Below are 19,150 nucleotides of genomic sequence, written 5' to 3' on the forward strand. Positions count from 1 at the left end.
AGGGCTGAAACTGATGGGTTTGGGGGAAGTGACAGGATCCTGAGGATCTGACCCAATCAGCAAACTAATCCCTTGATAAATTTTTAACGTAGTAACATTATTGGGAGGTAGTCTAGAATGAGCACTGGACTTTGAAATTAGAAAAAGGATCAGATTCAGGTTTTCCCGCTTTTTGCTAGGCAACTTTAGGAAAATATCTAAACAACCCTCTTTATCTATAAAGGGAGACAAATTAGAGCCCATATGTCATGAGCTTGATTTGCATATTAAATACAATAATGAGTTAAAAAAAAAACTCAGTAAGTTGGCGACCTATAGGCATAAAACACTCAAATGTCTCATTTAAGCAATGAAATTTGCTGTGGAGGTACAGTTGACTGATTGGCCTCCCACTTCTCTTCCTTTGCATTGAACTTCTGATGCTCAGCTAATCCCACGTGTCACATGACTTTTCTCAAAGGTATATGAACAAATACCTATTTATCCCCGAGCAGGAACTGACAGCAGAACAAAGAAATAATTTAACTCAGTCTATTTCGGTGAACTCCTATTTTTACTGGGGTTACTTGCGAGAGTATGGGTGAGGGGTTACTTCTAGGAGCATGAGCTAATCAAAGGCAGCTGACAACAGCACAAACCACCCCAGCATGGGTAGTAGCTCACAAAAACTGCATCCTTGGAGATCCTATCTAAAGTCAGCTCTGTGCAAGAGAAGCCTCTCTTCTGGCAGTTACTTAACTTTCATATAACCACAAGGTTATATGAAACTTAACCACAACTTAACTTTCATATAACCTGTGAGTCTTGGGATTTTCTGGGCCCCCTGAGCTTTGTGAGTAGCATTCACTCCCTAGGTCATAATGCTCTTCCTCTCTTTCTGGGGGGACTGTTTCAATTTCAAAGAAAGTTACATAGCACCATGTCACCTAGGGAATCAAGATTGCTTCCCAGACTCACTTGAAGCCTTTTGTAGTCCTGTGACTAAGTTCTTACCCATAGTATATAAATAGAAGTACCAGGCCGGGCGGTGGTGGCGCACGCCTTTAATCCCAGCACTCGGGAGGCAGAGGCAGGCGGATCTCTGTGAGTTCGAGACCAGCCTGGTCTACAAGAGCTAGTTCCAGGATAGGCTCCAAAACCACAGAGAAACCCTGTCTCAGAAAACAAAAACAAAAACAAAAAACAAAACAAAAAAAACCAAATAAACAGAAGTACCAATAATATATAGAAGTGTCTGGGAATCACCTTAAGAGGTATTTGGTCCAGCATATGCATGTGATGGCTAGAGACCTAAATACACGCCTGTGGTAGTTTGAATAAAAACACCCCCATAGGCTCATAGCCAGTGGCACTATTGGGGTGTGGATTTGTTAGAGTAGATGAGGTCTTGTTGGAGGAAGTATGTCGCTTGGAGTGGGCTTTGAGGTCTCAGATACTCAAGCCAGGCCCAGTGTGTCTCATTCCCTTCCTGCTGCCTGCAGTACCAGTTGTAGAACTCTTAGCCACCTCTCCAGCACCGTGTCTGCCTGCATATCACTATGCTTTCTGCCATGACTAGAATGAACTAAACCTTTGAACTGTAAGCCAGTCCCAACTAAATGTTTTCTTTATAAGAGTTGCTGTGTTCATGGCATTGTCCCCTACAACCATAAAATCCTAACTAAAACACCATTTTTGCACCAGAGGCTGAGAACTACTCTGTGCAGAAGACAAAGCAATAGGCTAAAGGAAGCCTTGGTTCCTCAGGATGATGGGGTTTTCAATTAATGCTCGACTGCCACTTCCCTACTTTCAGATTCCTTTAAATTCACGTGAAATGAACATCCATGCTCCTTCAGCCATTGGTTAATGTTCTTCATCAATCTGATGCCAAGAAAGCAGTATTCGATCCATAAACTTCCCAGGAAATGGAGCTGTAGGGTATACGTCCTATAGTGAGCAGAACCAGAGGCTATAACAGATTCGTTGACTGAGATAAGCACCTTAAGCTGCAATTCTGGGACTTAGGTTTGACTCTCTAACTAAGGGGGTGACATCAACATTCTGTTCAGCTCAGGAGAGTGACTTACATGACCTCTGTGCTTCCTTCCAGGTCTAGTGTCCCATGCCTTTCCCATGGCCCATTTGCTGTAAGCATTATCCATTAGTCAAGGCCTTCATTTCCCTGGCGTTGCCATATGAAACACCACACGATGCAGGTCAGTGGATAGTTACATCGTCATGGTCCAATGGCATCAGTCAGTTCAGAGACATTAAAACAGTCTTCCAGAGGTTCTGGAGTATGATTTGTAAAGTTTACTGAGATCTCTTTGGTGAGAACAGAAAGAAATTGAAATTTTAGAGAAGTCAGAAAACACATAGGAGGAATATATTGGGGGACTTAATGGCAGAGAAAGATTCAGAGAGAGAGAGAGACAGAGAGAGAGAGTCATAAGAAACCAATTAGGCTTGTTTCGGTGAGCCACCCACTGCTGTTAAGTCAATGCTTAGGAATCAATGCGCTTCTTCCACTTTTTTTTTCCTTTTTTTTAAGGCAAAAAAAAAAAATGTGTTCTTGGTGCTCAGAGACCATCTTGACTTCAGGTAACCTGATTCTTTTCTCCTTTTCAATAGAGATGGCAACTCATTAACTGTGTAACTAAATGAGATTCTGTTTTGAAATGCTTGCTAAAGCTTCTTATATAAAAATAGTCACAGCTGAAGGGGCAAAACTCCTCCTGTCAGATCCAGTGTGTAAATTCTTGGTTTATAAACCCACAATCATCTGAAGCAGGCTGATAGAGAGATACTGAGAGCGGTAGAAGGAGGGACAGAGACAATTTCAGGAGCCTGGACTGTCTCCGCTCTGGCTTGGTTTCGTGAACCTCTCAGGGATTCTATCCCACATGCCCATGGGATATCCTTCTGGCAAGTGTATACCTGAAGGCAGTCTCAAAATCAAAACACCTTTCTTCCTTCTGGAAGGGAAACTGAGGCCCTGGAGAAAGGTGAGCAGTGCTCAGAGCACAGAGCCACAGAGGCTGGCTGTGATGTAGCTGGTGCCGCCCCTCCTCCAGCCTCTGCTCCAGCAACTTTTCACAAGGGCCTCAGGCTCCACCTGTGAGTGCCCCCATCTCACAATCTCTAACTAACCTGCTCCAGGCAACCGCTATCAATTGATTGGAGAGAAATTTTGAGGGGAAAGCTGTTTGCTAGCCCTGACCCAGAGCTTGCCATGAGTGATGGGACACGGGGCCCTGAACTCTACTGAAATAAATGTCCGAAAAACAGACTTCAGACATAGTGCTTCCGGTGGAAAACCAAGGAGAAGGCTGAGTGTAAGGGGCCGCAGGTACTGTGGTGTTAGAGTAGAGGAGGTGATTGGTGACGTGGGGTGGGAGGATGCACAGCTGCAGTGCCAGAGAATGGACTAAGACAAGCTTGGTCCTTGGAAGTCCAGCAGAGTCCCAGGGACTCCAGTTCAGCCATTACTGCTGGAAGAGGACCTGGAAGGCTGAGCTGATGTGGATCATATACAGGGTGCCTTCTATATCTGTAGGTGCTGTGTGCATGACTTCAGTCGAACACAAACTAAAATTCATCAGAAACAAAACGTGACTGTATTGAACATGTACAGATTGTTTTTCTTGCCACTATTCCCTAGACAGTTTATTGTAGGCAATCTGGGGCTGATTTAAAGTCCACAGGAGGATGCGCACAAGTGATCGATAATATGCAAATACTACTACACTTTTCATGAGGATTGTTAAGCATCTGAAGATTTTGGTGTCAATCCCCTCTACACACCAATGGACCGTTGTACTAGTTTGGGAACTGAGAAAATTATTTAACTCTCTGAGAATCTATTTCTTAACAGACTTGTAGAACCATAGTGTCTTCTCATTCTTCATGCAAACATGAGAATCCAGAGCAGAGTAAACCCTTAGCATGTAATAAGTGTTCTCGTTTTATTATGATGCTGTGGCGATCTCCACGGCCAAAAGCAACTTAGGATTCATTGGCAGCTTCTACTTTGGGGCTACTCTGCGGAGTATTGTCCTGAAGATGCTCATCTGAATGTACACGCCAAAGTGTCAGTGTCGCTGTATGCTTGACTTCAGAAGATATAGCCAAAGAGTTATCTCCAAGGTGATTATATCAACCCTTATTGCCACCAGCAAACAGTCTGTGAGACTTTCAGTCATATTCACAGAAAACATCTGGCATTTCTCACTCCTTTCTTCTGTGTATTTCTGTTTTGTTATTTTTTTTTTCATTTTGCCGCCCTTATCATGGTCATACAATCAGACAAGTAAAGTCAGATCTGAAATCTGCAGAATAAGCCTTCCCATATCAAAAAAAAAAAAAAAAAAGAAAAAATCAACCTTGTTGCATCTCACACTCTGACACACGGCCACCTAAGTACTTACTCTGCCTGTCGTGTCTCTAAGGGCATTTGAGTGTGTTCTCTTGTTGACTTCTGAGGCTAAATTATGCTGCTGTTGACATTTTACTAAAGTAAAAACTGAGACTCCCGTGTCACGTAACAAGAAAGGAAAAAAACCCCAAGCCACCAAAGACTGGACTTGTTTCTGTGAGCCTGATCACCATCCAGAGAGCACAGCAGCAGAAAGGAAGCATGCTTCACTGTCAAAAGTGGGTTCTGCTCTCGGGCCTCACTTGGAATCGGTTATAAAAGCTCAGACACGTTAATAGGCTCTCATGAATTCTATGTACTGAACTTTAAAGCACTGATTATAAAGTAGCTTCAATGTTTATTTGTTGATTTAAATAATACCTCATTAAATAAATGGAAGTGGCTAGTACGGGGCCCAAAAGACAATGTTAGAGACGGATGGAAGACAAATACTCGGACACAGTACTCTGAAATCTTCTCTTGGTTCCCACCAGAATATCCAAAGGATCAGAAAACTGGGAACAGTCTTAGATGGTTTGAAGGAAACAGGAAACTCGTTGGTAACACTGCTTGGGGTTGGAGCACTTGAACCAGAGCAGTGGGAAACGGTGGAGAAGTTTCCTCAGTTGGAAGAAGGCCGTGCACCAAGGCCACGAGCAGATGGTGAAGCTAGAGGTAGGGAGAGCTGCATAAGGAAGCCCACCCAGTTTTAGGGGCATACTGAGAGCAATCTAATGAGGGTTTGCAGCAGCAATACTAAAGGAAATAGTGAGACTTTTCCATGGCCTGCGGTAGACAGCACAAAGCAGGAGGAAGATCACAGATGTTTGCTTGGCCTTACATAGAAAGCAGGGCCAGGCAGTGCCAGGTATGCCATGAACATCAGTGCAGTTAAAGTTCCCTGGGGCAGTGTGCCAATGTGGCCTGTGTGACATCCCTTCTTTCCCTCCTTGGGGCACAGACAAAGCAGTACTGAGCAGACCCAGAGCAAGTGATGAAGGAATCAGGGAGAAAAGTAACTCGGGATCCCCCTGTTCTTCTAAAAATAAACAACAAATGGCGGTCTCGTGTGAAATGTGTCATGTTTCAACTTGACTGAACTGAGTCAAAATGGAGTCAGTGAAAGATATTACCAAAGAGAACATCACCGAAGGCTCAAGAGGAGAGATGGATAGGTTTTAGAACGTAAACTATAAAGGGGTGGGGGGGCTGATTGAAATGCTAAATGTTGACTAAAGAAGCTTTATTAACATAATTTAAAAATAGCTGAAAATGAGAAATAATATATCAAGATACAAAAGGTACAGAGGGATTGAGGAAAAAATATTCAAGTTTAATCCTGTGGTGCAGACCTGCATTGCTTTTTAAAGGGAAAGGGAGTGGAGAGGGAGAGGGGAAATGAGAGAGAGAGGAGAGAGAGAAAAGAAGAAAGATCCTTTGCCCTTCTCCAGTATCATGTTTGCAGTAAGAGACTCAGGACTTCTTAAAACAGAAGATGGACAGAGCTCTTGGTTCTGTGTCAAGAATCAGGAGACACATCCTTAGGACTGGGAGATATGTCAGTGGATAAGAGTACAAAGACCCAAATCCAAATCCCCAGAACTCATGTGAGAAGACAAGCGTGCTGGAGCATGCGCCTAAACCCAGTGGTGGGAGGCGGAGGCAGGAGATCCCTCCGGTCTCGCTCTGGGTTCAATTAGAGACCGTTTATCAAGGAAATGAGATAGAGAGTTGGAGACCAAGACAGATAATGCCCCTTTCTGTCCCCTGTGCGTCCCACTCCCAAATACACACAGTACATACACCACACTCACAGACACAAGCATAACTGATTGTTTACTAATTGGATTTTTTGTATTAAATCAAGCCACACTCCATTATCTCTTCTGCATTAACTCATTCCCCATCCTGTTCTTTTCTAGTCATTCAGGGGAGAGTGCACTAGACCAAGAACAAAGAGTGATGAAGAATCAAAGAGGCAGGGTAGAAGTGTTGCATCTTGGGCGACTTGATCCATAGACCAAGCGCTCACAGCCTGGGCTGGGAAGGAGAAAAGTCTACAACAAAGATGTGACCAGCAGGTCCAGGGGTGTCACAGAGAGGAAGGACATTAAGCATGTTTTTATGGGAGTGGCTGAGGGATAGGATTGTGCATGTGGAATCCTGATCCTGTGTCTATAACCTGGGTGTCCTTGAAGGAGTCTCTGGGCCTTTGTTGTTCCTCCTATAAAATGAGAATAATGTGTCTATCGAAGTAGCAGAGTTATTTTAAGAATTAAAATAGTAGTTTGTATGAGTATTGTTGGGGCAAAATCTGACATATAAGTCTATTTTTTCTTTAAAAGCAGAAGGTGCTTGAGTGGAGAAAAACACGGGACACTTAGATAAGAGTGCTGACACTAAAGTCAGATTCCATGTTTCAGTAGAATTTCAAATAAAACCATGGGACTTGAGACTGGATGGTCATTTGTTTTATTTTATAAACAAAAACATTTAATAAAATAAAAATAAAGGGAATTTCACAGCATGGGAGATTTATCTCAAATGAGCTTTCCTTTGAACCCAAACAATTTATTTTTATTACATTGCCTGCATATTTTTCTCAACTTACAGTGGATTGGATATTGATTTAAAGCCAACATTTGCATACACTTACAACTGGCAAAAGCTGGCAACGACTAAAAACCAGCCTGCGTTATGTTCATCAGCCAGCCCACCAAATGCAGCTCTGAGAAAGGACAGACACCACGCAGAGGCAGAAAGAGAATCAAGGTCAAGAGATTTTCCCCAAGCCAACAAGGCCTATTTGTGTCCAGAACAACGGACAGCAGAGAGACCTAAATGGGCCTGCAGGGAAGAAAGGGGCGCAAACCCAAGAGTAGGCATTGTGGAAAGAAGAGCATATGAAGATGGAGAAGAGCAGCAAAAACTACTGGGGAATGAGGAGCTCAGAGGAGTAAGATAAGATACGCTTCTGCAAACACATCTTCAAAAACAGACAGGGAGTTTATCATTTTTAAGTCATGCTTTTGCTTATTCCCTGAAAATTTCATATATGCATACATTTTTATCTTATTCACCATGCAATAAAAGGACTTAATATAATATTATATATGTATGCACACATATATTCAACCATACATATACTTATATGCATATATGTGCACACATACATGTTACACATACATACATGCAGACATAGACACAGATGTATATGAACATTACACAAATATACATTTATATATATTCATTTATATATACATATATAGTGCACATACATATATAAGCTCTACAAATATATACATCTACACAAATATATGCACATATGGACATATATTTACATGAGCTTACATGTATATATACATGCACACTATATGCAGTCACCCATATATGCACATACATATAAAACACATAATGCAGGCACAAACTATATATGTATGTATGTATGCATGTATGTGTATATGTGTGTAGCCTCGCTATCCATTGATTCCTATATAGTGGCACCTTGCACATGCCACTGCTCACAAAATATGTCTGTCACGTGAAAATCATTTCTTAGTGGCACACCTACCATTGTCTGCTGGCGCATGGTCAATCGTTGATTGATGGCCTGTCTCTTGCTGACTGAGGTCACGTACCATATTGCCTTTCCGTCTTCTTGGTCTACCCCTCACTGTCCTTTCCACAGTACATTTTGCGCTGCCTTTCACCTTCCCTGTGTGCTTTGCTGTGTAATTTCTGTTTAGGATGACATCAAACACAGGGTTAACGTGCTGTTTATTGTTCCTAAGTGCAGCAGGCTGTGACATGCTTTATAAAGGAACTTGCACTTCAGAGGCAGAGCTATTGGCCTCAAGTTCAAATATAAAGAAGCGTGTGTATGGTTCATTGTCATGAAATAAACAAGATATGTACTTCTTATAAATATGTGGGTATGTTAAAAGAGGTATTTAAACAGAGACTCGTGTAAAACAAGATTTTACTGACTGGTGAAGCTGCCAAGTGGATTTTAAGAAACTAACTAATCCTTTATTTGCTGATTCAGATTTCCTGGTGAATTTACAGAATACAAATACCTCAGCAATGAGAAGCTACTGTCATTATAAGTATAACTAAGGAGATAGATACTTACCGGGACCTACAGAGAGGATTCAGTGGTTAAAAATGTAGAGAACGTATTTCTAATTCTCAGCACCTACACATCAGCTCACAACTGCTTGAAACTCAAATTCCAGGGTATCCTAACACATTTTGGCCTCCATAGGTACTTTATGCCCATAGTGCACATAAATTCACATAGGCATGTGCATGTGTGTGTATGCGCGCGCACACACACACACACACACACACACACACAAACACACAAAAATAATGAACAAGTAAATATTTCAAAGGAAAGATATATACATATAGCATATTAATCGGAGGAATTGTGGCACAACAAATTAAATAAATGAACCTAAGCAAGGTCAACTTGGAATAGGCTGGTATTATTTGCCTTAAAATGGGAGGTATAGTACAATACATCAGCATATTATGTTATGAAAATTTTGTGCTGTACAATACTATAATATATGAATGAGAAAAATATTGGAGACTTGGGTGAACATGATCTGTGGTGGTTTGAACATAATTGACACCCAGAAGTTCATAGGGAGTGGCACTGTTAGAAAGTGTGGCTTTGTTAGAGTAGGTGCTGCCTTGTTGGAGGAAGTGTGTCACTATGGGGGTGGGCTTTGAGGTTTCATATATGCTCAAGCCATACCCAGTGTTTCAGTTCACTTCCTGTTGCCTGCCGATCAGGATGTAGGACTCTCATCTCCAACACCATGTCTGCCTCCATGCTGTCATGTTCCACCATGGTGATAATGGACTAAACATCTGAGACTGTAAGCCACTCCAGTATGTTTTTCTTTCTAAGAGTTGTCATGGCCATGGTGTTTCTTCACAACACTATAAACTGTAACTAAGACATGATCTGAACTAAAAACATTATGCAAACTTCTCTAAGAACACAGAATTAGAAAATTAAAACTAGGACTCTTGTTGCTGTTATTTGAGACACAAGGTTAACTAGAAACAATTCCTGACCTAGAAGACTCCAGCATCTGCTGTTGAAGGGATGCCTATGCAAGATAACTTAAAACTGGACAGATGGCAGGGAATGGCAGAACATGACTGCAGTCTAGGAAACCTGAGGTGGGGTTTGGAGTTCAAAGTCTTCTTTGACGATACACTGCATTCAAGGCAAAGGCCATCCATCTGAGAACATGGTTCAAATATATAAATTGACAGTAAAAAGTATACAGATAAATATTCAAAGAAAAAAAATAAGACCTCATTGAAGAAATTAAGTTGGCTAGACAAAGAGTTGGCTTTGTGTTATTACCTGTGAAACTGGTGAATAGAATAGACAAGGAGAGAGCTTAGAGCAGAATCTGCAAAGTGAATAAGATCCATGTTCTAAGTGATTCCAAGCAAATAGTCAGATAAGACAAACAGTGCAACTTGAAGAAAAGATCCTGAAAAGTAACCAAGAGCTATGTCACTAGGGAATAGTTATTAACGCAATAAACTCCTTTCTTTTCTCAAACGACATCAAAGACAAGAAATAAAAAGATAATGACATAAATCATTGGTTGTTATGGGACACTTTTAGTAACTGGATAAACACTAATGGGTACTAAGTTGTGTACACATACACACACACAACATATTAGTTCTGTTTATCTCTGAAACCCCTTAACCACTTAAGGATGAATTGTAAAAATTATGAATTATTAGAGAAAAAATAGATTCAAAATGTTCTATAAATATGAATAGAATAGGAACATAAATTGTCAAAAAATATAAAGTATAAATCAAAACAATGAAAGACAAAAATAAAGAAATTAGGTGTGGATACATCATTTTTCAAATGATAAAACTCTTTGATATGGTAAGAAAACTAGATCCATAAAGGAAAATATGTTTTTGCAAATCAAAATTAGAAGACCAGAAATCCAATACCAGAAAACAAGAACAACATCACTAAACATAGAATGTGGAAGTCACAAACCAAAACTAAAAAGATAAAAAACATAAATGACGTACATAAGAGTAAATAAACAAAAACTATGAATCTGATTAGTATTAAAATATTAGAATATATGAAGCACAGATATTTGTAAATCGATATATTTAGCAATAGGAGAAGAACTACATAATTACAAGATTAAAGTTTTCCTTATAGCTACATGCTGATGCCCAAATTCTACAAATAAAACTCTAACCCATATGAAACATTTACTAAAGTTCATTTGTTCCCTCATGAAGGATTTATTAAATTTTAGGAATTTCCAAGCCAGTTCTACCTTGAGTGCCATAAAACTGAGAATCAAAGAAAGGAAATACCATTAAAAATACCAATAACAATCGCAAGGTAAGAAGACTCTTGTAAAAAAAAAAATGTTTCATGGAAAAGAAAAACTTCTAAAGTTTTTTTTTTTAAAAAAAACACCTGATTTTTAAACAACCAAAAAAAAATGAAATAAAAGCATTGCATATAAAAGTTCACAGAATCTGGCTAATGGTCACCAAAAAAAGCTTAAGATTGTCTTGATTTTGTCACCACATATGAAGCTATAGAAATTCATCAACTATTTAGCTCAATAAGATAGAAAAAGGAAAGCTCGTGATCATAAGGAGGTAGAAAAGGGGACTAAAGAGAGAGGCAAATTTAGTTAAATAAAAAATTATGTGAACAAGAATATCTGAAAATTGTCTTTTTAAGGAACAAAGTATAAAAAATAAAAAATAAAATTTTTATAAAGAAAAATTTTAAAGTAAAATCGAAATCTAGATAAGGAAGATATTGTGATTAAAATATGAAAGACACTTATGCAACAAATGAAAGTGTTTTACTAATAAAATTGTGATTATTAACTAAATATGTTATTTAAACAGTCTATCAGTAGAGTGACTTCCTCAGAAATGACAAAAACCCAACTATCTAATCCAAACTATTTAATAAACGAGATACAAGTCTCACAGCAAGAAAAAAAGGAAGAAAGAAAGAAAGAAAGAAAGAAAGAAAAAAGAAAGGAAGAAGAAAGAAAGAAGAAAGGAAAGAAAGGAAAGAAGAAGAAAGAAAGAAGAAAGGAAAGAAAGGAAAGAAGAAGAAAGAAAGAAAAAGAAAGAAAGAACAAAAACACAGGACTTTGAAAACATATAGTGTGACTTTCTAACTTACTATATAAGAGGAACAGGATTCTGACATCAATGCAACACACAAACACACACACACACACACACATTTTAAATTTTGTCAACAGATGTACACTACATACTCCAAATAAAATAAATGGAAGTCAGTTTTAGGTTTTAGGGCTTCTGCTTTTTGTAGTGGGAAGCAATTTTTCAGAGAGCAGATTTCTCAACAAGAGTGATCAGATGTGCCTTAGACTGTTAAGAGCCTGTCTGAAGGCTTCAGAGCATCCACTGAATTCTGTAGATGGCACTGGAAAGGCCAAGGCCATGGATGAAGCATGACTCTCAAAAAAAGGCCAGCATTCTGGTCTCCTTTGACCTGAAGACAACTCTCAGCACCTGACATAAGAAAAACTAAAATGGTACAGATTAAGTTATCCCTGTCTTTTAGATTTTCTAATTGGCTAGAGTAGAGGTTTAAAAGGGAGTCCTATGATTCTCTGGATTTCCTCAGTGTCGGTTATGTCCCTCTTTACATTTCTAATTTTTTAATTTGGATAAGGGTTTGTTTATCTCACTGATTTTTCTCAAAGAACCAATTATTTGTTCCATTGATTCTTTGTGCTTTTTTATTTGCTTCTATTTTATTGATTTATTCCTGACTTTCGTTATTTCTTGTCATATACTACTTTTAGGTGTAATTTCTCCTTTTTGTTCTAAAGATTTTAGGTGTGCTGTTAAGTTGCTAGTATGAGATCTCTCCATTCTTTTTTTTTTCTCATGTAGGCACTCAGTGCTATGAACTTTCCTCTTAAGACCACTTCATTGTGTCCCATAAGTTTGAATATGACGTGTATCAATTTTCATCCAAATTCTAGAATTCTTCAATTTCTCTCTTAATTTCAATCTCGACTGTGTTTCATTCAGTAGAGAATTGTTCAGTTTCCATGGCTTTCAGTGGCCATTTTTCTCTTTTGTTGTTGATATCTAGTTTCCATCTGTGGTAGTCTGATAAGATGCAGGGGGTTATTTATCTTCTCTTGTATCTGCAAAGACTTGCTTTGTGTATGAATAAGTAGTCAATTTAGGGAAAAGTTCCATGAAGTACAGAGAAGAAACTATAATCTTTTGTATTTGGGTGAAATGTTCTGTATATATTTGTTAGGGCCATTTGGTTTATAATGTCTGTTGGAGCTAACATTTCTCTGTAAACTTTTGCCTAGATAATCTATCTGTTGGTGAGAACGGATATTAGCCTGTTGGCTGTTAAGTAAATGATAACCAAGCTACGATCCATAGATCCAGAAAGGTTAGGAACAGAGTGGGGGAGGGCACACTTACATCTTGTAGGAAGGCAGAAATAGAATAGATTTTAGGGGTGAACTGGAAGGGGATGAGAATGAGAGAGTCAGATGTGGAAAAAAGGAGAGGGGAGATTGAGGGAGGGAGTGAAGGAATAAGGGAGGAGACAGTTAGAACTGAAGGACATTTGAAGGGTGGTATGGAAGCTTGTGACCACATGAAGCTTCTACTACAGGGACTGAATCTCCTCCAATTGGATTATTGACCGAAAGGATCCCCTGGAAATCTCCAAACAGCCCAGGCTATTTTGAAGACTATAAGTTTCTGTCCATAAACTGTCAGCAAGGTCCCATCGCTGAAGACAACACCCACAGAACTCATTGCACATGGAATGATCAAGCTGGTGCCTACATAGAACCTTTACCCTTCCATTCTAGTGTCTCTGGTATGGGAGTGTATTCTACCAAAGAGAAACATAAACACCAACCCAACCATAAAACCTTTAATCTACAATCTATTCTGCTTTCAAAATATGCTAAGGTGGTAGTGGCACAAACCTTGTGGGAGTAGGCAATATTAATTTGAGTTAAGACTCATTTCATGAGATGGAACCCATACCTGACAGTCTTGGTTGACCAAGAACCATATACTGGATAACCCAGAGTCCAAGGATAACAACAGATACTTCTGACAAAAAAAACACTAAAATAAAATATTTATAGATTGGTGCTTCATTCAGCCATCATTAGAGGGGCTTCTTCCTTCAGAACACAGAAACAAATACAGGGACCCACAGCCAGACATCACATATAGAGAGAGATCTTGAAACTCACAACACTTAATGAGATGTCTTCATCAATTCCTTCCCCTCACAGCTCAGGAAACCCCATGGAAGAGAAGGTAGAGGAGTTGGGGACACAAGGGGGGCAGAGGAGACCATAAGAACAAGACCCTCTGAAGCAACTGAGCAAAGCTGATGCGAACCCACAAAGACCAAACCAGCAAACATGGGCCAACATGGGTCTGGACCAGTTCCCCTGCATATTTGCTATAGCTTTCAGTTTAGTGCTCCTATGTGACTCCTGAATGCACAAACAAGTGGTTCTATGATTCTTGTGCCTTCTCTTGGGGACCTTTTATTTTTCTGTTTTTTAATCCAACTTTCAATATGATGGGTTTTGCTTTATCTTATTACATTTTACTTTGTTATCTTTCATTGTTAATTTTAGAAGCCTTCTCTTTTCTAAAGAGAGATAGAAATGGAATAGAGCAAGATGGAAGAGCAGGGAGAGAGGATCTGAGCAGCGTATAGAGGAGAAACCATATGCAGATGATATCATATGAAAAAAGAATCTGCTTAATAGAGCTGAAAAAGAAAAATCAAAATAAGAGTAATAGTAAGAATAAATTATTTTTCTAAAAGTAAATAAGCAACAACTCAAGCAAGGAGTCTTGGCTGAAAGATAAATATAAAAATGTAGTTTGGATGTTCCAATTTAATCAAAGGAGGCTCTACTGAACAGTGATGCCAATTTTTGCATCAAAATATCTGCTGCTAATTCCTTAAACTAAGCCTGGGAAAAGCTAAGTAGAAAATCTTTTCCTAAAAAAATCAGAGTTTTAAAAATAGTAAGAGAAAAAATGAATTTAGGACAGACATTCCAAGATATTTTAGACTTTACATTGATAACCCTGGAAAACTACATCTTGGGATAGGGACAAACAAGAGAAATAATGGAATTTGTGAGCTGGTGGCCCAGTTTCACAATACACCCTTTCTGATCGACTTAAAGTATCATGCTCAGTAAGAGTTCCCCCAATTAGGGGGGGAAATTTATTTCTTAATATAAAGTCATTCGAACCTCTACTGTTTTATGTAAAATAACCAAAATTCAGTTTTTCAACGGTATCTTTCTCTGCATGTGTGTGATTTAGAAAGTGACAAAATGTGTGTGTGTGTGTGTGTGTGTGTGCATCTGGATAAGTGTGGGCATGGGACTTGCCATGAGGCACAGGTGGAACTTAGAGAACATCCTTGACTGTCATCCTGTCTTCCATCATGTTTAAGACCTGTTCCCTTTGTTGTTCACTGTCTCATTTACCAGGCTGGATTTAAGGGATTCACTTGTCTCCACTTCCTGCCTTACTATGGGAACATTGGCATTACCAATGTTTGATATTTCACTCAACTTTACATATATGCTGGGGATTAGAACTCAGATCCTCACACGTGTGTGATAACAAGCACTTTACCCTCTGAGCCATCTTGCCCATCCAAAATTCAGTTTATTTAAATGTCAGATAAACCACAAAACAGAGCAGAAATTAGGTAAAGAGCAAATGCTTCCATGGCTTATCAAATCACAAGACTTTCCAGGTACAAAACTATAATAACTAACTCAAGAAATGTATGTCAAAGTAGAAGATTTCACCAGATATATAGAAGATACATTTAAAAAAATCCTATAGTAAGTCTGGTGATGGAAATAGTGTAGCAATCAAAACTAAAACTTTATTTAAAAGTTAGTCTGACAGAAAAAGAGGGTTGCTAAGTGAGAAAATGGGCTACCAGAAAATACTCAGAAAGAATGTCAAGAGCTGGATGTGGCAATGGATGCTTATAGTCCCAAAATCTAGAAAGCTGAGTCCAGAGGATCTGCTTAAGGCAACCTGGGTTATATAAGTATGACCTTGTCTTAGAAAAGCAAAAGACTAGAAAAAAATATAATTCAACCTAAGAAATATCCAAGGCATAAAGAAAATATGTAATATATTTTAGTTAGTTCTCATGGAGGGAGAAAGGCAAGAAAGAATTAGACAGAAGTAAAATTTGAAAAGATAACACAAATTTATTTTTTCAAAATGGCTTAAATAAATTAAATCAGCCATTTGAGAAACATTGAGAAAATTTTGAATGAGAGAAAAATAAATCTACACTGAAGTCTCTCAATTTAAAATCAATTGAAAATAAAATAGAATGAGTATTGTGAAAATAGTTCCATGGATAAAGTGCTTGCCATGTGTAGTGTTTGGTGTTAATAACTTGACAAACTCTAGGATCACCTTGGAGATGAGCCTCTGACTGTGCCTATAGGGGATCATTATGACTGTCTTAGTTGAGATGAGACTGTCTACTGTGGGTAGCACCATTCCCTAAGCAGAGGATCCTGGACTGGTTAAGAGTAAAGAGAGCAAGCTGAGCAGTAGGATAATTTGCTCTTTTTTCCTGACTGTCAACATAGTGTATCTCTCAACGCTCAACAAAGAAGCTTCTTTTTGCTGTAGATTCTTGTAAGAACCCACTTCTTTGTTTCCTGGCTGTCCCGCAGCTCAGACCCAAAATAATCACACAGAAACCATATTTTTTAAATTATTGCTTGGTCCGTTAGCTCTAGCTTCTTATTTGTTAACTATTATATCTTAATTTAACCAATTTCTAGTAATCTGTGTATTGCCATGTGGCTGTGGCTTACCAGGTTAAGTTCCCAGCATCTGTCTCTGGTAGGGCTACATGACTTCTCTCTAACTCCTCCTTCTTTCTCTCAGCATTCAGTTTAGTTTTCCCTGTCTACCTCTATTCCATGCACAGGCCCATGACAGTTTCTTTATTAACCAATGGTATTCATAGCACATGGGGGGGGGGGTGGTTTCCACATCAGTAGACAGCCATGAACACAGATACTTACAAAAGATCATGGTGTGAGAATAAGAGACTGTGGAATGTTCAATCCTAACTGTGACATTTGTACCACACACTTTCCTCCAAAGGGATCATTTCAGAAGAAAGGACAGAAAGATTTGAAGAGCCACAGATGGTGAATGACAAAATAGTGTTTTCTATATACAAGAGTGCAGCTACACATGCGAACACATTGTTGTTGGGACAGAATGCACAAGACTGATGCAAGTACAAGGCAGACAAAATCCCAGCATGAAGAGCAGAGACGAGTACAAACTCCCACCACTAGCTCAGGAGCTATTGATATTTGATATCTGCCGTGAGAGAAAGAGCCGGTTTTCTTTATGGGGATGGCCCCTGGTAGATCAACCACACTCCAGTGGAAGGCCACACATCAGGCAGTATATGCATAGAACAACTTGGACTTGATGGATTAAAAATAGACAAAAAAAATGAGAGCTTAAAGTAAACTGGATTTAGAAGAGGGGCTGGATCTGGGAGAAGTTAGGAAAGGGGTAAATACAATTATAATACATTTATGAAATTCTCAAAGAACTAATCAAAATGAGGAAAAACAAAAAGACAGTGAAAACCTTCAAAATGTTTAAATGAAGAGGAATTTGTTAATTTCCAAAGAGTCAGTATCAGTATAAGATTTCTAATTATTTCTATACAAACAAACAAACAAACAAGCAATACAAATCATTGGTATAACAGTCAGAAACAGATGAAAGCAAGACCTACCTGCTTAAAAAAAATCCCTTCATTAGTACGGTAAGAACCAACAAATTGGCTTTCATTAAAATACTCTATAATAAATAAATACATTTGTACTATTCTACCAATTAAGGTGATAGGAACATAGTAAATAAAATTAGACAAATGAACATTTCTTTTTTTTCTTTTTCTTTTTAACATTCTTAAGAAATGTGAAACTTTATGTAACCGTATTAGTTTTCTCAAAATAACAAAATTCCAGAAATGATGAGCTTATATATAGAAAATGTTTATTTAGGCTCAAAGGTCCCAGGTAATGATTGGCTGACCTCATTGTTAGGTGCCAGTAAGAAGGTCACATACTGCTGGAATGCATGGTAGAGCATAACTACTCATAAGTTAGGTAGCTCAAAACTGCCTATAACTCTGTCTTCTGGAGATGCAATATCCTTTCCTGACCTCTGCAAGACCCACCCCCACATACAATTGATAATAAAATCGATCTTAAAAATACAGGAAAATATCATCATGCACCATAAAATGATAAAATTTAAGAAGGAAAACCTGACTTTGAAAGATGTGTGTGAAACATTCACACGCAGTAAGTGGAAAAGCAAGCTGACACACAAGCTTGAAAAAGTGGCAATTAATATGCACTATGCTACACCTGTCCTAAGACTCAGAAGCTTCATGTCTAGATTTATGCTTGTAGCATTGAGCTCATAGGGCCACTAAAACCGTGTATGACAATATCCACTGTCGTTTCATCTTCAATAGTTCCAAAATGTCCAATATCATGGCAGAATAACTATAGCTGGTAATCATTAACTACATGTTTGAAAAGAGCTATTAGCATTTTGAGTGTTCCTAACACAGAGAAATGATAAATATCTGAGGTGACAATTGATTTGACATGATCATTACAGATACTGAAATGTCACAGCGTAGCCTATAAGCATGTAAAAGTACCGTGTGCCATTAAAAGTAAAAGTGCATTTTCAAAAATTGTAGGCAAAATTACGTTTATATATGCAGCTGCATTAAGTGGAATTAGATTAAATTTCAATGCAGAGAAGGATAGACTGTATGGTGCTTTATTAATAGAACAGTTCCCAACAAAGAAAGGTCAAAAGTAAAGATCCAAGACACAAACACAAACCTTGTAAATATTAACCTAACAATGCTTGCTCTATTAATGGTAACAAAGAAAACTTGGAAACAAAGATCTTTAATAGAAATTCAGAATTACACTTTATAGTGATCTAACATTGCTTTCTGTGACTAATTAAACAAATGGGAAAATGTCAATAAGACTACTAACAGAATAATAATGTAACAAATTTAACTTATACATAGAAAATATAGCACACTAACTCAGAGTGCACATTCCTTTCAAAGGCCATGAAATATTTGGGAAAACTAACCAAATAGTGAGCCAGAAAGAAGGTCTTTTCTTTTTCTTTTTTAAAAATTGATTTTATTGAGCTATACATTTTTCTCTGCTCCCCTCCATTCCTCTCCCCTTCCCTTTAACCCTCTCCCATGGTCCCCATGCTTTCAATTTGCTCAGGAGATCTTGTCTTTTTCTACTTCCCATGTAGATTAGATCATGTATGTCTCTTTTAGGGTTCTTTGTTGTCTAGGTTCTCTGGGATTGTGATTTGTAAGCTGGTTTTTAGTAAACAGAGCTTGCTTTTAGCAAACAGAGCCCACTTGAGAAAATGCTGCTACCCAAAAGCCATGTTTAACTCTGTTCTTTTGTATCTAGAATTCCTTTTTAAGTTTTCTCACATCTTTCTCCTTTGGCAGCTGCATGGCAACTCACTGACTCTGCCTTCTCTCTCTCTCTCTCTCTCTCTCTCTCTCTC

Source organism: Microtus ochrogaster, linkage group LG5 (assembly GCF_000317375.1).
Source record: "Microtus ochrogaster isolate Prairie Vole_2 linkage group LG5, MicOch1.0, whole genome shotgun sequence".
Lineage (NCBI taxonomy): Eukaryota > Metazoa > Chordata > Mammalia > Rodentia > Cricetidae > Microtus > Microtus ochrogaster.